This window comes from Microtus oregoni, unplaced genomic scaffold (assembly GCF_018167655.1).
Source record: "Microtus oregoni isolate MIOR12 unplaced genomic scaffold, Mior012 000053F_ref0000044, whole genome shotgun sequence".
Lineage (NCBI taxonomy): Eukaryota > Metazoa > Chordata > Mammalia > Rodentia > Cricetidae > Microtus > Microtus oregoni.
The window spans coordinates 4126870-4146599 of NW_024543829.1; the positions used below are offsets into that span (position 1 = coordinate 4126870).

The 19730-nt window shown below is 41.7% G+C and overlaps 1 protein-coding gene across 6 annotated transcripts in view; it reads right to left on the reverse strand.

Annotated features, from left to right (window-relative positions):
* The window catches only part of LOC121437624 (protein SMG5-like), a 93630-nt gene that overhangs the window by 15598 nt on the left and 58302 nt on the right, over window positions 1-19730 (reverse strand). For all 6 annotated transcript variants that reach the window (XM_041637568.1, XM_041637569.1, XM_041637570.1 and 3 more), the window contains one exon: window positions 4458-4610. The gene's annotated coding sequence lies outside the window, so the exon portion shown is untranslated. The remainder of the gene's footprint in view (window positions 1-4457; window positions 4611-19730) is intronic.

A 19730-nucleotide genomic window follows, 5' to 3' on the forward strand; every position in this document is an offset into this window, starting at 1 on the left:
AAATCTGAATATATGTGTAACGAACATGAATAATTATTTACCTATAACATTTAATATCTGTATAACTTAAAAACTAAGACTTTATAACAGAATATTACAAAACCTGTAAACAAATGTGCAGCAAATGAGGACAATGACCTCAAAATGTAAACCATGTGTATGTATCTTGATCAGAGGTAAGAATGCAATATGAAAATATATCCTAAAAATTGTATCAAGATACGAAATGTCTTAAACAGAGGTAGAAACATGCATTATAAAATCTGAAAGAATAACTTTGTATAAGTGTACAAATACTGTAAACAAATAACAAATATAATTTGAACTTGTATTAATATACAAAAATCTATACCAATGTAAATTATCCATAAATGATAGCTCACAAGTATTCACTCTATTACCCACTATTATTATTAGTGTGAATAAGTTCACATTAAATTATCTATTATCCTGTTCGATTTTTATTCCTTTTTTTTAATCTCTGAGCCTACATAATTTCCACCCCAACCCTCTACCTTATACAAGTAATAATCAGGATAGAAAATGGAAGGAGGAGACACAATTTAGCACACACAGATATGCTCACATTAAGAGCATAATATTGTGATCATACAACAGAAGAGTGTGCAAGAGGCAATATGAGATATTTGTAAGTGCAATGGAATCGCACCGGCATAACAGTGGAAAATTTTAAGTGTAGAAAGTCCAAGTAAAAAAAATCCTGGAATGAAAAACTGTTAGGAAAGTGTTTTTGATTGCTCCATGTTCTTCACTCAGGTAACTGGTCTTATACAAGACTTGGTGGGGCAGTTCTGACTAGTTACTCTAAACTGGAACATCCCCTACTCTAGGGAAGGAGAAGAGCTCATAAGGCCTAGGAATCTCAAAAAACTTACAATATCCAGGAAGTTCAGGAAATTCAGGAAATTGCAAGATTCACAGGCCTCTCCCCGTATTCTGTGCTATAAAAACAATAAACGATTTCGGAGAAGAGACCCTCTTCAAAGCAACCGCCTGAAAATTTTGGAATGAGTTCTGGGGATGCAACTTCCATGACTCATCACCCATGCTGAGATGAGTTTAGGTGATGCAGCTGCCCTTGGAACACCTATGCTTCTGTAAGGAACCCCAAGAAACCCACTGGTTCAACAAGCTGGACATGAGTAGAATTGTTTCTCATCTACCATCTACGCCCTATCTGGGATGAACAGATGTCTGTTCATATCTCCCCAGGAAAAGCCCCAGATGGAAACCCTAGACACCTTTCTGTTTCACTAGGGAAGGTGTCTTCTAAGCCTGATTCACACTCTGTGTTCCTTCCACCCACACACACTGCCTGAAACAATCACCATTCCAGTGATCACAGTTTTAAAAACTTAACTTATGTAAATGACTTTGAAATTTGTCTTGCCTTGACATAGATAAATTCTACAGCTACAGGTGAAATCTGAATGCATTATCTGGACCTGTATTGTGTGATCTAGTAACAACTATCCATGTGTTTCTAAATACATCTAAATCACTAAGGGTTTTTTTTTGGGGGGGGGGGGGCGGGGGGGCACTGTTTGTTTGTCTGTTTGGAATTTGTTTGCTTCTTGCTTTGGTTGGTTGGTTTTTTGAGACAGGATTTCTCTGTGTAGCCCTGGCTATCCTAGAACTAGTTCTGTAGACCAGGTTGGCCAAAAGTTACAAAAATACATTGCTGATACTGCTTAATATAAATTAGCTAGCGTCTGAGCCTCCGTTTATTTTCCACCAGGGAGGGGTGGAAACGTACTTATAAAACTACTTTCCACCTGCTAAATCATTTTCCTTGGCAAGTGCTCACAGTGTTGCCGACACAGCCTAGAGACCCGTGTGTGATAACTAGCATTTTTTTGTTCCTCCTTTTCAGAAAGCAGGAGCCTTCTTCATCAACCTATTGCTGTCTAAATAAAGTGAACGATGGCAGGTGTAGGCTATGGGGCTCATTCTAGTCTTTTTTTTTTTTTTTTTTTTTTTATCCTGGCAAGAGGATCTATCACCCTTCTGAAAAGACATTCAGTCCCTGAAAACCCGATTTTAACGCTTCATCAAAGCTCTAGGAAGCCTGAGGATGTTTTGGAAGTTAGCCAATTAGGTGGGTCTGCGGGGTGTCTGCTCTCCCTTTCACTCAGCTGGCCTTTCACTGTCTGGATTCTTTCATCCTTAGCTAAACAGCAGCAGATGAGCCTGAGGCAGCAAATGGTATCTAAAAAGAACAGGCTTTGCATCTTCTGAAAGCCAAAGGGTTCACATCGATGGTGCAGAGGGGACTCTGTGCAACTCTGGACAGTTTATCCTGGATGCTAGGAAGCACCAGCCCAGGGAAAACAATGGGATGGCCACCGAATATATTTTTCCCATGAAGGAGAAAATAATATTCTCTCCATTTTATTCTCTATCTTTTTAAATAGGCTATTTTCTCAAATAATATATCCTAATTATAGTTTTTCCTCCTTTTTCTTCCAGTACCTTCCTACCTCTCCTCCCATCCTCCCATCCAGATCCATTCCTGCTCTGTCTCTTATCAGAAAACAAACTGATTTCTACGGGATAATAATAAAATATAGGATAGAACAAAAACTATCAGATTGGAGCTGAACAAGACAAACAGAAGAACCCAAAATAAGGCCTCAGTCTCTGTGATTTCACATAAACCTTGCTCATGCTTATTACAGGGCTTGCTCTCCTGGAATCCTCCTTCCCCTCTGGCTCTTTCTGACTCCTCTTCCACTCTTCCACAGGGTTCCCTGAGCACTGAGCTGAATGACCAATAGGTATGAAGGAGAAGGATACATGAAGCTAGCAAGCAGAGAGAATAAGTAGGAGGAGAAATCTAGACTCAATAAGAAGAAAACAGAAGAAAGAAGAGAATGAGAGAGAAAGAGAAGAAGATGCCAGGGGCTAGCCAGGCAGCTGCACCCAGCAGACACAAGAATCAGTGAAAGTGAGCTACACAGAAAGAAAGTAAGAAAGGTAAAATGCCCCAAGGCAAAAGGTAAATAAAGAGAACCAGGTTAATTTCAGTTAAAAGAGCTAGCCAGAAATGATTCTAAGCTGGGCCAAGTATTCATAACTAATAATAACTCTCTGTGTCATGATTTGGGAGCTAGTTGGTGGCCTAAAAGAAAAAGCCTGGTACATCTATGTGTTTGTTTCTGGCTTCATTTCTTGCTATTTGCTATAGAAAGGGACTTTTGTGTGTCCAAGATGGTAGAAAATTGGAGTGGTTTTCATGCTGGAAACCAGCTGTGAAGCAATAAAAATGGAAATTTACACAGCATAAAGAAAATGGGAACCCCAAAGACAAGGAATAGAAGGGAAATTTCACAAATATTGTACATCTAAATGCACTGTAGTAGGTTTCATGGTTTGCAAGACTGAATACCAAATGTGAAATCACAATGTCAGAAACAAAGACCTTCATCATCTACTCAGCAAGTAGGAGAATTTCGAATATTGACTCACTCATGATACTATAATAAATACTATTGAAGATCCATATAAGACTGGTCACATACAAACGGAAAAGTGAGTATCCTGTATTTTTTTTAAGCTACTACTTAATAGACTTTCTCAAAAGTGAAGCAGAATGAGGGCATGTGTCAGGACTAACTAATAACTATATCCTTCAGTAGTACTCCTTCACAATAACTAATAACTATATCCTTCAGTAGTACACCTTCACAATAACTAATAACTATATCCTTCAGTAGTACTCCTTCACAATAACTAATAACTATATCCTTCAGTAGTACACCTTCACAATAACTAATAACTATATCCTTCAGTAGTACTCCTTCACAATAACTAATAACTATATCCTTCAGTAGTACTCCTTCACAATAACTAATAACTATATCCTTCAGTAGTACTCCTTCACAATAACAGCAATAGTTAATATTAAAGAGAATCAGGGACACCAAGGATTGCTTGACAAAACTTGCATTTCCAATGTGTAGCTTTTATGGATCTTCATAACTTCAAAGATCTCTGCATATATGATCTATTTTCAAACTGCTAACAATACTGAATTAAACTATTAGTAGGCCAGAATGGTTAGAGACTTAATACTGATCTTGTTGAATTTCAAAAGTCTCTGAAAGATGCTTTTCTATCGACTTCACTGAGCAAATACTTATTTTAAACCAATTATGTGTAGACAAAAGACCAACACATAGTTTCCAGTTCCAAAGTGCTTACTGTCACATGTGATAATTACAAAGCGCTGAGACAGTGATTGATCAAATTTGTATTGCTGTCACTCAAGGAATACCTGGGCCTCACAGCTCTGGGTCAAAAACATTTGAATGTCACTTCAGCATAGAGACTTGAAAGAGCATCTTTTCTTACTGTGTGTGAAAGCTGAGAAAGCCACTTACCTCCCTGGTATTCTGAATTCCTCCACTGAGACACCCAGAAATAAGAATGCTTACCTTTAGGATCGTTGGAATGAGGCGTGTTTTCCAGGTTGAAGTAATTGTTCTATAAATGAGCCTCGCTGTTGATGGTAGAAGCGGAGCTAGCAGTGCTGTGGGCTGCGGGGCTGCAGAGGAGCAGGACCATCTGAAGACTGGATGGGATTTTACCTGGATAAAAAGAGAGGGGAAAGTTGTGAGATTAAAAAGAATAGTGAGTAAAAAGAACTTTGGAAGAGGTATTTATTCAGAAAAGGAATTTATATTTTTTAAATGAGATGCTAATTTGGTAAGGGGTCAGTAGAAAAGGCAAGAAATTGGACAGGGTTATGAAGAGTTAAGCTGGAGCACTCTGTTCACTGGGTGCCAACTGGATCTCCTGTTTCTCCAAAGGAAACACTGGTGCCTAGAAACATTTCCAAGATCACACACAAGCACAGACACTTCATTAGTGTGGGGCGAGCACAAAATCAAGAATGCTCCATTAGGGTAGAAGAACCTACAGGCAAGGGGAAATATTTCTTTTGAAATAATGAAAACCTCTCCAGTCTCAACATCGACATTTCCTTTTTTTTTTTTTTCTCAGAAATGCTGTCACTGTTGACAAGAGATAAGAGATGCAAACAGACGGATATGGGAGCAGGGAAGGAGATATCTTAATTGAGGGAGCCATTTTCGGGTTGGCAAGAGGCTTGGCTATGGAGGGGTTCCCAGGAGTCCACGGGGATGACCCCAGCTAGGACCCTGGGCAGTGGAGGAGAGGGTGCCTGAAGTGGCCTTGTGGCATGTTGGACTGAGCTCCCAAGGTCCAGTTGAAGACCAGAAGGAGGGAGAATATGAGCAAAGAAGTCAGGACCACGAGGTCCACCCACTGAGACAGTGTGTCTGAGGTAATGGCAGCTCACCAAATCCAGCTGGACTGGGACTGAACTACCAAACTGACTCTCTGAATGTGGCTGACAATTGGGGCAGACTGAGAAGCCAAAGATAATGGCACTGGGATTTGTCTCTACTGTATGTACTGGCTTTTGAAGATCCTATTTTATTTGGATGCATACCTTCCTAAGCCTGGATGGAGCGGGGAGGGCCTTGGACTTCCCACAGGGCAGGGTATCCTGCCTTCTCTTAGGACTGGTGTGGGGAGGGTGAGTGGGGGAGAAAGAGAGAAATGGTAGGAGGGGAGGGAGTGGAAATTTTGATTGGTATTATTTTAAAAAAATAAAAGGAAGAAATGCAAACAGGCTCTCTTCCATGTGCTGGATGGAGCTGTGTAGACAGATGGATTTGTGTGTATCCCTTTGTGCAATTAATTTCTCAAAAAGTATACAATTAATTTCAAAGCACAAACTTGATGTCAAGGATCTGAAAAATGTAGGAGGCAAAGTAGACAAAGTGGAGTCATTGGGACATCTATACGTTTTCAAAATCGATATGTTCCAAATGAGCATGGCCAATCTGCACAAAGACACAGAGTTAAATGTATTCAAGATATGAGAACTATCAGCCATGATGAACAAGAAATCAAAACAAGTGTGAGTTTATATGGAAGAGAGGAATGGCTATGTGGCATCTTTACTTGCTGGTGACTGAACCAGGTACAGACATAGTCAGATTAAGCTTAACTTCCAGCTGTTTTAAGTGAGTTCAGTCAAAGAAAACATCCCAGGACTTTGGCAGTTGTTTCTCTTAAGACTACTTATAACCGAATCATCTATAATGTTCTTGCTCAGCTTTACTGAGTTAGAGAAACATCTACAGGGCAGGACTTCACATCTGAGTGTTGACAGACTTTCTTTAATAATTTCGATGAAGAAACCCTTACTGTTATTTTATCCTTTGCTAAGAAAAAAAAAGCAATAAGTTATGAGACACAATTCTTGTCCTCAATAAGCTCCCAGGAGAGGGGAGATGAAAACCTGGGAGATGAGATGTGACACGGTATTGATTTCCTGATATAAACAAGGCATGTGCTGAGCCCTTTCCATTTGGACCACGTCTGGGTACCATCATAACAACCTTGTAAACCAGATATTTTGAATTGAGTCTGGTTGCACTAAAGAAGATAAAAGCAATTCATTAAGACAGGATTAATTCTGATGGAAACAGTCCGGGAACAGTTTGTTCTCTCTCTCGGCAGCAGCAATAGTGAGAGAGGTGTATTCCCAGGACTCTCCCTCCCTGGAGAAGTAGAGAGCTCATTCAGCAAGGTTTTAAGATGCTCTTAGACGTTTCATTGAAAAAGAGGGTAGTGAGAATTCACACAAGGAAATGACACTAAGCATTGTAGGAAGATAAACCCAAACAAGTTTTCTGATTTCTAATTTGAGTCCCCAGATGAGAATAGTTTTATGGGTTCACAGTTCCCTATTTGGAGAGATTTCTGGTTTCTCATTCTCCACAAAAGGCGAGTGAAGGACCCTAGTGCCGATTTTCCTCTCACGCCAGCACATGTTGAAACTCGCTACCAACGTGGGCTGCCAGTGCCACCACACCTACTTATGGGGTAGTATCTGCGTTCAATAAAACCTCTCCCACTGTACCAAACCTTCGTAAGGAAGGTTGTGTGTGCATATGTGGTGTGTGTGTGTGTGTGTAGTAATAAGGGCGGCGGGGCTGGGTTCCCAGCACCCAGGCTGCCTGCTCAGCTAGCTTATGCCCCGAAATAATTACACGGACACTGTATTCTTTTAAACACTGCTTGGCCCTTTAGCTCTAGCACTTACAGGCTAATTCTCACATCCCGATCAACCCATCTCTAATAATCTGTGAGAACCGGTCTTACCGGGAAGATTCTAGCCTAGTCCATCCTGGGTCAGAGCTTCATGGCGTGTGTCTGCCCGGGAGCGGGGCATGGTGTCTCTGCTCTAGCGAGCAGAGCTGTCGAGTCTGACCTCACTTCCTCTTCCTCCCAGCATTTTGTTCTGTTTACTCCACCCACAGGGCCAAGCAGTTTCTTTATTGCTTAACCAATGAAATCAACAGATTGATATATGACACTCCCACATCGTGTGTGTGTGTGTGTGTGTGTGTGTGTGTGTGTGTGTGTGTGTGCAAGTATCCTAGAGTCCAACATACTTCTCCGCCTTCGGCTCCCTATAACATACTTCTAAAGTGTTATAAACAGCCAGGAAAGTGTTTAGTAGACCAACTTAAGTCTTTCATTTTCTCTGCTCAAAAGGCAATGATCTCACATTTTACTCAAGTTTGGGCCAAAGACTTTGAGAAGGCATACAAGGTCCACATAATCTGCTCGCACATTGGTCCCTGCCCCTGCACGACACCTTCCTACTGTCATTTTCCTCAGCTTCCCGTTGTCCAGCCATGACTGGCCTGACCCCTTTACATAACAAGAAGGCTTCAAAGCCAGGGCTTTGGCAGCAGCCCTTCACACTGCATGGATTCTCTGGATGTGACTATGGTTCACCTCTCTCTTCCTCTGATTCTAGCAGTAATTCATGAGAACTTCTCAGGGGTCTTCCCTATCCACATCACTTAAAATTGTGGCCTACCGCATCATGGCCTCCTCTCCTCTGGTACTTCTCTTCCCTAGCGAGTTACTGTCTATTCATCTCAATTTACACATCTGCAATCTCAGTCATCCATAAAAACCGCGCTTAAATGTTGGCAGCCCCTGGCACTCTCCACTGTCCTTTTTCTGAACTCTCCCAGGTTTGACTATACACTCCATCATGTTATTACACTTGGTAGTGATGCTCGCTTGCTTTAAGTTTAAGCAACATTTTGTTTCTACCTATTATACTTCTGTTTTTCCTTGTTGTTGTTGCTTTATTGCCAATAAATCTATATATGCCCTGAAGCAAGAGCTGTTGGGTTTTATTTTTTGGTTGGTTGATTTTTTTATTGTATTTACTGAGTTATACATTTTTGTCTACTCTCCTCTTTTCCTTCCCTCTCCCCTTCTACCCTGTCCTGTGACATTCATGCTCCCAGTTTACTCAGGAGACCTCATCTTTTTCTCCTTCCTATGTAGCCCCATGTATGTCTCTCTTAAGGTCCTCTATATTGTCTAGATTCTCTGGGGAGTTGGTTGATTTTTGAAGCAGGGTCTCACCATGTAGCCCTGGTTAGCCTTAAACTCTCTATGTTGATCAAGCTGGCCTAGAACTTACAGAGAGCTATCAGGTTCTGCCTGAGATTAAAGGTATATACCAACACTCCTGGCCCAAAGCAATAGTTCTGTTGTATATTTTTCTCACTTCCAAAGACAAAAAGAAATGTTTTTGTCTCAATAAATACTTTAAGGACTGAACAATAGTAGTAATCCCCAGGAGAAGAATGATTAGCCAGGGCCAGGGCAGCAAGCCTGTAATGGCATGGTATCATCACCATCCTGCAGATGGGATTCGGGTAGCTCACACTTGACCCAAAGTATTTCTCCGATGAAGAGCAAGAGTGAAGCAGATCCTGATAGACTCCACAATCCACCATCTATCCCTCTATCGTTGTCCTGATAAAATGACTTCCATTCATTAAATGTCTACTATGGGCCCAGGTATGCTAGGAACTTCCCAGGTGAGTTCACACACAGAGCAACTCTATGGGTAAGCCGTGTCAATTTTGCTTTATAAATGAGAAAAAGCACGGCTCTGGAGGTGGTAGCACTTGACTAAGGACTCACGCGGCAATGGGAGCCGTGATTTCTCGACTCACCCACACAATTGCACTTAATGTATGTGTGCTGCCTGACCGCTCAAAGCCCTGCTGAAACAACATGCTAGGCTCTGGGCTGTCACAGCTTCTGTCAGAGGTCACAGAGTCCTTCTTCAGTGAACTTAGAGTCCAAATGCTGCTCCATTCAGAGTCAACGCCTCCCTCGTTGCCTCTTGTCATGGACTGGTGTTAAACTTCAACACCAGGAGCTAACAGTTGACAGGTGTAGCAACTAAAGGCATTTTTGAAAAACCCCTTTGGTTATGGCAGGGGTCGTTTAATACTGGCGTGCGTTTTCTTTTCTTGTTCAAATATTTGTGTGTGAAAGAGACAAAGACTGTGAAAAAGAAGAAGATGACTAAAGGCGTAACTCTTCCTCTATGCCTTTATTATCTATAGATTTTTGAAAAATATGGCAGCTGGAAGCGCCTCTGCTCACTGTCCCCAAGTGGCAGGGCTAACTTCAAAGAAGATTTCTGAAGCCTGCTTTTTAAAAAAAAAAATAGTTTTAATTATTCTTTGAAAATGCCATAATAAATAATAAAAAATCATACATATACATGTATGTATATTTATTCTTTGAAGATGTCATACATATACATGTATGAATATGATCAAATCCACTCCCCACATTCCTTACAAATCCCACCACAAGGCCACACCCACAGCTCCCTCCTGGCTTCATGTCCTCTTTTTATAAATCTTTACTTATTTTTCTTTTATACTCGCTGTGTCTCATTATTGTTGCCCATATGTGCAAGGGTGTGGGATTATCCACTGGGACCTGGAGAACCCATCAATGTCCAAAGTCCAAAAGAAAACTGACTGTCTTTACTCGTGAGCACTCACTGTCAGTGATTTTTTTAGCACTTTGAATGGTAATTTATCTATGCATTAATCACTACTCCAGTAAGAAGCTTCTCGGACCAAGGATGGTCAAGCACCAACCTATGGATATAAGCATAAATATTGAGAAAACAGTATGACAAGAAAGCCTCTTAGGAAAACATCAGCAGTTTCTCCCCTAGAACGTCTGAGTGCACTAGTCATGGATTTGACTCTGTTTAAAGTACAAGGCATAAATTTCTTCCTGTGAAGCTGATCTCAAATCAATTCAAGAAAGTGGTTGGTTACCCCCACAAACAGTCTTGCCACTATTGTGGGTACCTATTGTCTGGCAAGTTAGTATTGTAACACACAGGATCCATAAATGGGTGGATATTTTTTGTCATCTTTTGTCATCCAGCAGCCAGCACAGGACTTGTCAGCCTACGAATGTTGACTACTAGGGAGAGTTTCCTGGTCAGTCCACTGGTTTCTCTGTGTTCTGCGACTAAAGTGTGTGGCGTCTTCAGCAATAAGTCTCACCATCTGGTTACGGCAGGCAACCAAGAACAATGGCAAGAGCCTGGCATGCTTTGGGTGCCTTGGGGCATTTCTGACAATAGTTCATAGGAAATGAACACGTACCAGATGGTGAGATCTCCACTTAATAGACCATGTTGTCTGTGAGTCCATTTGTTATTGTTCACTAACAGAGTATTCCTGTTTAAACCCCCTTGGGATTATACATATATGTGTGTGAGTGAGGTGTGTGTGTGTGTGTGTGTGTGTGTGTGTGTGTGTGTGTTTCAGATTAGCTTACAACTAGTGAGGTTTCATAACGCCTACTTCATATAGCCTTAGATTCTGTGTTTTTGTGTGCCTGGTGGATCAGGGGATAAAAATTCAAATTCTACACTTCAGAATCCAGAACCCAGTCTTCAAAGGGAAAAAACTTACAAAATAGAATAAATAAATTAATAATAAATAAGGGAGATTTACTGAGGAGAATGATGACTCGGGGGAGAATGAGAAGCCTGAATCTCACTCTCCAGCTCAGGCCTGGATTGGGCTGCCAGTCAAGCCCTTGACTCCCCTGTGCATAGATCAGCAAGCAGGCAGCTCCTTCTGTACCTGCACCATGCTGGGCTTGGCTTTCATGCTTTCTTTGCCTGTCTGGATGTTGGGTGGGTTTTCTTTTGTTTTGCTTTGTTTCGTAGAAAAACTTCCGTCCTGCACTTTGATCCTTATCGAGCCAATGCTTTGATAAGACCAGAGGGGCGGAATATGTCTCATCAATGTAGACAGAACCCTAAAGCTTCTAGCATGTTCTCTCTGCTCCCTAAGCCCCCGCCCTGGCGGTCCGCCCCAGCGGGCCTCAGTCTGCCAGCATGTGAGAGCCCTGGACAGAAAGCGTAAGTCTTTCTGAGCCTTGCTATCTTCTGAAGCTTGATCCCTACCTCCAGCACAAAGCAGATATGAGAAACCTCTTGAATTCGAGAAAATACTTCTTGCGTTGTTAGTATCTACACCACAACTCTTCTTGTGGCCGATGGTCATATCTAATTCTACAGAAGCAGGTAGGGCTTTTCAAAATTACATCTGTAAACACAGGGACAACGGGGGGCATGGAGAGGAAGAGTGAAGGAGTGAGCCTGTGATAACTGCGGAAGGGAGGGGAGGGAGTGAGAAAGATAAAAACTGGAAGTTTTTTAGTTGTTTTTTCTTTCCTGCTGCTAGAGGCCTGTTTATTTTTGTTGTCCACTCCTGCCATCTAGTGGCAACTGCACGAAATCAGCTAGGGCTCTATAAAGCCTTTTCCATGGCTAGCGGATGACAATTTCAGACACATACAATGTAGTTTATCATCTTCACCCCCCTTCCTTCTCCTATACTCCTGGGACCCTCCCTTCCCCCCACTTCTAACTGGATCCTTTCCTAATTTCATTTGGTTGTGGTTTTTATAACCCATTAAGTGTGATTAGTGTTCGCCGTTGTTTATCTTTCCAATAAATTCTGTCTGAGAGTGCTGCGTGTTTGCACTGTGAACAGGAAGCCACATCTTGAAACTAAGGGTGATTCTGGAGAACTGACAGATTTCTCTCATCCAGCAGCATTCACTGGGAAAATTCTCTCTCATAAAGTGTATTTTGAAACGCTGGTGGGTCAAGCAATACCTTTTTCAAAATACTGAACACTATTTACAACCATTTTTGTTGGCGGTATCCTCAAGCAAAACAATTGAATAAAGAAATACTATGGAAGCGTAGTCTCTCAGTATTTTGCCTCGATAATCAAAATGCATGCCCTGTGTTTTAAAAACGTTATGTGTAGAGAAACTCATACATACCTTACATGATCACTTACACTAATTTCTTAAAGTTTCTTTTAATAGAACTCATTTTAACATTGACAAGACTGAAAAAAATCAGAGGAGGTTATACTTGATTTGACACATGATTTACGGGCCATGCAGAGAGAGAAGTTTGCTGGCTCAGAGGTCTTCAGGCAGACCTTTCTATGCTAAACACGCTGGCTTTGAACTTTTACTCTTCCTGCCTCTCACCCCATGAGTTCTGGGATCACAGAATTGCACCACAATGCCTAGGCAACTTCACACCCTTTCCACACAAAAATAGGCTTCTGTGATCCTCAGCACTGTAAGTGGTTCTGCTGAAAAGTCGGCGATGCAGAGCAGGGTGCAGGATTGCGGGGTACAGTGTTGCAGGGTGTGGTGTTGTTGCAGGGTGCAGTGTTGCAGGGTGCAGTGTTGCAGGGTGCAGTGGTGCAGGGTGCAGTGTTGCGGGGTGCAGTGGTGCAGGGTGTGGTGTTGTGATGTAACTCAAATGTCCTGCTGAGGCTGCCTGAAGCCAAACCCCAAAAGACGAGCAGCCCCTCTAGGTCAGCCTCAGGGCCATAAAACTGCGTGGACAAGGTTAAAAGTAGGTCTGCAGGGGCACTGAGGATACATCTACTAAGACTCGGTAGATGCTAAAAATATGTTTGCAGTCATCAAATAGCATCTTGCTTAGGGATGCAAACAAAACAAATCTGCTTTTAAAAGTTTGAGGTTGGACGGGTGACACACTTCCTTCTCTTGCAGAGCGCCAGGGTTCAGTTTTCAGGACCCATATGGTGGCTCCAGTTCCAGGTGGTCTGGGACCCTCTTCTGGCCCCGACAGACACTACATACACTTGGTGAACTTCCAAGTAGAGAAAACAAGTTTGATTTGTTTTTTTCCTAGAGACAAACTTTCACCCAGCAGTAAACCAAAGACACCTGCTTCCCAAAATAATGCAAATGAATGAGAGTCACTGGCTGCCAGAGCCGTTTCTAGATGTACAGTGCAATGAAAACCTTTCAAAGAGCTAAGACTGTGGGACTTCAAACTGGAAAAAAGAAGGGTAGAACAGTCAGTTAGTTCATCAATGTTTGAGAAGTGTTGGGAGCAGTGAGACTCCAGATCCTGAATTTCTTGTAAACAACTTGTTTTCCCCTGATCTAAGTGCCTACAGCTGATGGCAGGAGAGTGGTTTCTGGTGGGTTTGGCTGGGGTGTGGCTATCTCTATATAATCTGCCCCTGCTCACAATAAAGGGGGCATTCTTGGGAAATTCAAGGATGACCCGTCTCGCTGGCTCTCTGTCTGTGTGTGTCTGTGTATTTTAACCTCCAGCCCCCTTGCCTGAAGCTCCCGAACTGGGTGCCAGCACACAGAGCGCAGACACAGGGGCGGGGGCGCGGTGCGGGGCAATTCGAGGTCTCCACCGAGATTTCGGCAGAGAAGCCTTTGTAGAAGGACCACAACTCTTGAAGAGTGTCACATTCTGTTGTAGAATATTAGTTTAAGATGTGTTACATTTGTTTATGCTGTGGACCTTTTGTTTGATGATGCAAAGATGTGTTGTGTTCTTTTACTTTGCATTTGTCTACATCTGTAAAGCTGTGTGATTTTGCCTGTCTGAAACACCTGATTGGTCTAATAAAGAGCTGAATGGCCAATAGCAAGGCAAGAAAAAAAATAGGTGGGGCTGGTAGGCAGAGAGAATAAACAGGAGGAGAAATCTGGGAAGAGAGCTGGAGGAGTAAGAGAAGAAAGAGAAGGATAGCAGGGGCCAGCCACCCAGATACACAGCAAGCCACAGAATAAAGTAATAAATAAATAAATAAATAAATAAATAAATAAATAAATAAATAAATGTATATATAATAGAGAAATATAAAATCCCAGAGCAAAAGGTAGATAGGATAGTTTAAGAAGAGCTAGCTAGAATCCCAGCACTCAGGAAGCAGAGGAACGCAGATCTCTGTGAGTTCTAGGCCAACCTTGTCTACAAGAGCTAGTTCCAGGACAGGCTCCAAAGCTACAGAGAAACCCTGTCTTGGAAAACCAGGAAAAAAAAAGAAAGAAAGAAAGAAAGAAAAGAAAGAAGAAAGAAAGGCTAGCTAGAAACAAGCCAAGCTAAGGCTTGGCATTTATAAGTAATAATAACTCTCCGTGTGTATTGCTGGGCATTGGGCCTCCCCAGAGAGTAAAGAGTAAAAACAACCAACTACAACATACCCTATCATCCAAGTCTCAGCATCTCCCAGCACATAGGAGGAATTCTTTACTTCACAAGTGAAATTCACCTGGGCCAAATTAAGGGCCCTCTCCAAGGTCCCACTACTTTCAGGGACAGACATATTCAGATGTGGAGAAATGGAAAAGGAAGTTGCAAGGAAGGGGGGAGTTGCAGTTAATAATGCAAGCACCAAGTTGATGAAGTTTGAGGCTAAGCTGATCAAGATGCTGTGCAAATGGCCACTCCGCCGAGACAGCCGTCTACTTTGGTGGATGTAGTCTTTGTACTCTCTGTATTAGTAATGAAAATAAAAATGAAATAAACACAGATGCCATGAAAGGAGAAAGTCAAAATATATGTAATCTGTCTGAATAATTCAAATCCTAAGGAGATGACAAGTAAATAGTAAGCAATGTCTTCAAAATGATTGCTCTTCTTCCTCCACCTTAAATCAGGACTCAGGAATTGGAAGTGAGATACAAAAAGATGCATTTTCAAGTGACAGCACTTGAAATACTGAGAGACAGGCTGTTGCTTCTCAAATATTAAATCTGCCCAGACAGCAACGATCTGAACTATCAGGGACTGAGCTATGAAACAAGAACGTGATTTTCCGCTGTCATGTGGGTTACAGAACAGAAGGCGTTCACTGCTCCATCCCACCTGTCTCCTTCTCCACAGATGTACTGCAGCCTAGACACAGGCTGCCCTGGAAAAGTCTCAAGGAGACAGGAAATGAAGCTGCAGCTTCAGGGCTGATGAGACGGCTTAGCATTAAAGGTACTTGGCACCAAGTCTAAGGGCATAAGTTCAATTCCGTGTCCACATGGTAGAGAACTGATCCTAGTGAACTGTGTTCTGACCTCCACACACATATCTCCTTAAACGTGTACACACACACACACACACACACACACACACACGCCGAACAAACAAACATTTTAAAGATGAAACTTGATGGAAGGGCTGGTGCTTCTGGAGATTTGTGGAGAAATAGCACTGATCTTTGTCGTCAGCCAAAGTTTAAACATGGTCTTTAGGGTAGCCACAATCATCCCAGAATTCCTGTGATAGCCTTTGTTGGCTACTTTCAGATAATCACACCAGGTATTGCCGTCCAAGACTCTCAAAGACTTTCCACAAATAAAAACCCTTCATATGGTTAATATGTAATAAAAAGATACTTCTAGAATAGGAGTTAAAAAAAAAAACACCTTTTAAAAACATCTGGAGTTTCATCCTCAAGACTTTCGTGAGGATTCAGTGGAAGTGTTCCCCTGTGGTGACACGAAGCAGTAATTTGCATTACCCAACAAGTTCTGCTGCAATTAATCTGAAATCTCTGCTCTTTTGCTCTCTATTTAAGCTGAACAGCAGGGAATAAAACAACTGGAAAATGAAGTTTCCTGCGTGATTATTCGCAAGCTGTGTTCCACAGCTGACAGTCACAGACAAGTTTGTTCTGAGACCAAAGGCAATTAGGTGGACAGAAAGTTAATTCTGAAGTCTCTGCAACAGAAGTAAACAGCCTACCTCACAAACAGGCAAATTCATATCGTGGCCGACTATGTCCTTTAAGACACAGGCCAAACCTTTTGCTACTCAGCTCTCTTATTTAATGAATGAAAGTCACTACAATATTCTATGGCAAGACTTGCTGGAATTAACTGGAGCCAGACACCTGCTTGTTGAGTATGGAAACACACACACACAACCGCTATAGGGCAGCTCATTTCTGGTAAGATGCTGTAGAAATGGGGCTCATATTTAAATTACAATTACACTGGAGATTGGTTTGGATGATTATTCATGGTTACCAAACTTCAGTTTCATCTGTGAAAGAATAATTGTACAGATTTGAGTGGATGGCTACCATGAGAAGAAAGGGACTGCATGATTCAGAGCAACACCATGGAGCATGTAAGCCACATGCGTCTCCCATCACACTCAAATCAGAAGCAAAAATCACTTTCCCTCATCTGGACTTCTCCGACACACAGCAAACATACCCATAATTCCTGTGCCCAGCTTGGCCTCCTAGTCTCTGTACTTTGCTCTCTTTTCCCCAGGTCATCCCTCACGTTCTATTTCCTCCTTGGGGCTGGAGGTGCCAGGATGATCTTAGTGCCTGCAAGACTCACCTTCTCTACCCCAGGCAGCTTTTGAAGCTCTGCAGGGAGGAAAGGAAGGGGAAAATAAATAAATAAATAAATAAGGCCCTGAGGTGAGGAAGGGGGAGAAGTAGCTGGCATCCAATTATCCTAAGTAAAACTCCAGATGTGTTTTCATATGCACAGAATGGCTGCTGCTAGTCAAAAGGTCATCTACTTATTTTCAAGGTAAAGTTTTTAGGTGCTGTTGAGAAAACAGGACATGGGTCTTGTGTTTTCCACTACTCTTCCCAACAAAAACCAAATTGCTGCTCTGATGTAATAAACTTATCACATTGATAATACATAATTAGAGGAAGGTTGAATTTTGTAATTAGTATAAAAAGACCTGGATTTCCCGTTTCCTAGACACAAAACAGAATTGCCTAATGGGCAAGACAGTGCTGTGTAGTATTCAGGAAACAGTTAAACTGAGCACTGGTGACCCCGGAAGCTGGCCTGATGAGGCAGTAAGCTGGTGCTATAGAGCCAGGCTCTGTGGGTCAGATTCTGGATCATTCCTTTTATGTCTGTGTGAGCACACCAAACTTCTCTGTCCTCTGCCTCCTCATCTACAAATGAAGTCACTAATGGGAATCCTTCACACAGGTGTAGAGAGTCAGTGAGGAGTAAACCTACACAGGTCACTACAGGTAGGCAATGGTTGGTGCTTCACCCTGCAGCCCCTACTGTGCCTGAGTACTGAGTTGGCTTTTTGTTTTTGTTCCAACGCACTAAGGATTTATCTTCTGAGTCCTTTTTGAGGTGCACCATTTCAGGTGATTTTAAGCAGGTTCTATCATGCTACCAAAAGCTCTTGTGATTTTTAATCACCATCTCTAGTTTGCAGATGAGAAAATAGTCAGTCTGAAACTTAAGTGACTTGCCTAAGACCACACATAGAACCAAGCCCTAAACCCACAGAGTTTGCTTGCACATCAGACCTGTGGGTTCGTCTCTCTGCCATTACACCTTATAAGTCTGCTTCTCTGTGCTTGCACTATTTCTCAAAGTGCTCCCTGGGTCTCTTCCCACTTAATGCTGGCCTCAGTTCCTGAAGGAACCCAATGGGAAGACATTTCCCATGGAGGTGAAAGGCTAGAGAAATGATGAGCTGGGTTACAGCTTCTATGTGGATTTGTTAGTTTTCGTTGGTGCTAGTGATGGTGGTGGTGGTGTTTTCCCTTTGGAAAAGCCAGTTAACTCCCCTGCATCTAGATCACCACATCTGTTACATAGTCAAACTAGGCCTTCGTTATTGGTTCTTCTGGGACTACCAAAAAAGAAAAAAGAAAAAAAAAACTCATTTTCAGCTGCATATTTCACCTTTTTAAAGGATTTAACCCCATCATCCGTTCAAAAAAGTTTATTTTTAAGTGAAATCATAAGTTCCTTAGCCTAGCAGAAAAATTTTATGTCTCTGTACACGAATCTATCCCAAGATTATTTTTCAGTTATATTTTGAACTCTACAACCAAATCATATCTGAATCTGCTAAACTCATGCCAGCGTTTGAAAACAAGATGCCAATAATGATAGCATTATTTAGGCTCACAGAAAAGAATGTCTAAAACTGTTCTTAAGAGCATTACACTGTACTCCATCCTTCATACAAACATAATTTGTTCATGTATATAGTAAGATACCAATAAAAGGAAACAGCAAATGAGTCCTTGGTAAAGGTCTGTCCTGAAATTCTAAACTTTGCCACAAGAGGGCAGGGTTGATTCAATTCTGGAGTTCACGGTTTTCAAAGCTTTGGAAGGAATACACAGATGGATGACAGATGGAAGTATAAATTACTGTTTAAAAAAAAAATCTCTAAAATAGCATAGGGTCTTTTACCAGAATAATAATGACAACAGTCAGCACACCTTGACTTGTAGTCAACCAAATGGAATATTTTTATAAAGCATGAACCATAAATGCCCAAGAAGACGTACAAGAAATAGCCCTTGCAACGCTCTGTAGTATCTTCTAAAGAGGAGAGTAACCAAAAATGTTAATGTCACCAATTTAACTAAATAAACAAATTTAATATACTGCAAAAAGTTTGGTTGGGTAGCAATCGACTAACTATGACATAGTAAACAAAAAGACAAAGAATGTGGTATTTGATTGATTCTGGATTCAAAGAATGAAAAAAAAAATCCCAATTATGTCTTTGGCACATCCAGAATGAAGTGGCCAAAATGAAAACAGATTTTTAGAAAGGTAAAAAGTTTTTCAATGATTTCTCATTTCAGTATCATTCTGAACTTTATTTGCATCATGCATTTGAATCCCTTTGTCTAGAATAAAATGTGTGTTGAATGTTGCGTATGCATGGCCTTCTCCAATAAACTCAGCTGCAAACACTATAAGCCAATTGGAGCATAATCCACACTGGCAGGTGTGAAAAGCACAAGGGCCAGGGGCAGCACTCACTTTTCAATCAACAGGCATGGAGGGAGACTGAGATTCCAAGGTAGGTAGGTAAAACAGAGCTTGTCTCTAGACAGTTCATGCTTCGTGGGGATCACAGCCACAGGAAAATGCAACAGTTTCGTATATTTGCTGCTTTAATAAAGGAATTTCAAAAGGACATTTGTGTTCACAAACTTTCTGTAATCGTAACAAATAGCTGAGGTGAATTACTTCCATGGGGTAAGGTTGTTGGGGAACAAACTTTGGGAGAGTTAATTCTAGCATTTGGTTTAGGCTTGTTGCAAAGCAAAACACCATGGCAGGGGCATGCGGCAGAACAAAACCCCATCTACATCATGGTTAAGAAGGAAAGTATGGAATAAAGAGGACCTACAGTTCCAGTTAAGGGCATGTCCTCATGACCTAAAGACCTCCCATTAATCCGTGCTGATCTTTTTCACCCTCTGCCTAGATTTTGGCCCTTCATCACACTCTCCAGAAGTTGATTGAGATATTTTATGAGTATTGTGGTACAAATGTTACAAGTTTCTCCCACTGGCTTATAGGTTTAAATACTTCATCTCTGATTGGCGCACTGTTTGGGGAAGCTGTGGATGCTTTAGGAGATGCAGCCACCTAACTGGGGATTGTAAATCAAACATGGGGAACAGGGCTTA